This window comes from Etheostoma spectabile, chromosome 18 (genome assembly GCF_008692095.1).
Source record: "Etheostoma spectabile isolate EspeVRDwgs_2016 chromosome 18, UIUC_Espe_1.0, whole genome shotgun sequence".
Classification (NCBI taxonomy): Eukaryota; Metazoa; Chordata; class Actinopteri; order Perciformes; family Percidae; genus Etheostoma; species Etheostoma spectabile.
Genome location: NC_045750.1, coordinates 10,353,138 through 10,354,699, shown reverse-complemented (window position 1 = coordinate 10,354,699; position 1,562 = coordinate 10,353,138).

Here is a 1,562-nt window from a genome sequence, read left to right as displayed (position 1 = left end):
CCAGGAGCTGAAAAAACAGGTTTCAGTCATGCAGAGGTGACTAGATTTGTGGGTGTAATGTAGGTAATATAGCCAAAAGCTTGATTATGAAGATGACAAAAACAAGATATACCCTCAGGAGTCAGGTTACAGCATATTTATGGAGTAAGGTGATAGGTTATTAATGGAATTCTTTACTTCAGCTGTATATATTCTATTTGCACTGGTGTAGTTTTGAGTTTTTTAATGTTACATGTTTTATGTCTGTATTTTCACATCTTTGGCTCCATGTTGGGAATAAGTGCTCTCCTTTGTAACATGTTATCCATTGGTGGTGTGTTTGTGCACAACAATGAATCAAATCCAATTTAAAAGAATAACAGTTTCCATCACTCCCTCCACCACTCCTCTCATTCAGCCATTCACCGATAATGATAATATTATAATATACTCTATAATAACATCTACAAAGTCAACATACCTATTTATTACTCACATTCACTCTGTATTATAAAGTTAAGTCTACATTATACAGTGTAAGAAGGTACACGCATGGGTAAACTCTACAGTTTACAATAAAACTGATTTAACAGATGTAATTAAATCTTACAGTTGTATTGCTACTTTATTTAAACTTTTAAATACTTTTCTACATCTGCATGTACATTATGATATATATGATTTATACATGTTCAATATACATCCAGCTCTTGTTTAGAATATTAATGTTGTAACCGTAATCATTTTAAAATAAAAACTGTATTTGCAAATTCATAGATTTTGGATTTTTTAATGAGGGAGAAGATGTCATTCTTTTGTGGAAGAACCATATCAGACACAAAATATTATTCCAAGCATTTTTACACGTCTGTCTTGAAAAAATGTCTGCAGGGGACCTTTAAATTATGTAATTCTATCGCCATGAATAAATATATATGCCAGGTAATTTACATGACCTGATGGTATTATTCAGCCATATTAATCAGCAACAAACCAAAACTGTATAAACATGTATAAATATAATTAGTCAGTATGAAAACTAATCAGTTGTAAATCTGGTGTCACTTTAACTCCTCATTAAGTTGAAGATCAATAAACTAAAAACTGCTTGCAGCCCTTTAAACAATAAAGTTAAATAAATGTGAGGTATTCATGTTCTCAAAAGCTCTGAAACATTATTTTAGCTGAAAGAAAATCAATCCCTGTTTCTCATGCCTGTGTGCCAAAGTCAATATCCGATTAATTGAAAAATTCAATCTTGACTTGAGGTTTATGCTTATGGACCACGATTGGCCAAACTACATTTGGAATGTCACAAAATCATGCTCTATACATTGTTCACATCTTCAACTTAGATTTAAACCGATCACCGAGAAACTTTCCGTCTCCAGCAGATGAATGTGAAAACAGCCTTAAAATGTCAAACTCTACAAAGAGAAGGCCAAGCATTCAAGTGGAGAAACACTAAGCTAAATATATTTTTGAGTGAAGGAGGACCTTAATAGTTTGCTGTCTATCAGTGGCATATCACACACACACACACACGCGCGCGCACACACACACACACACACACACACACACAC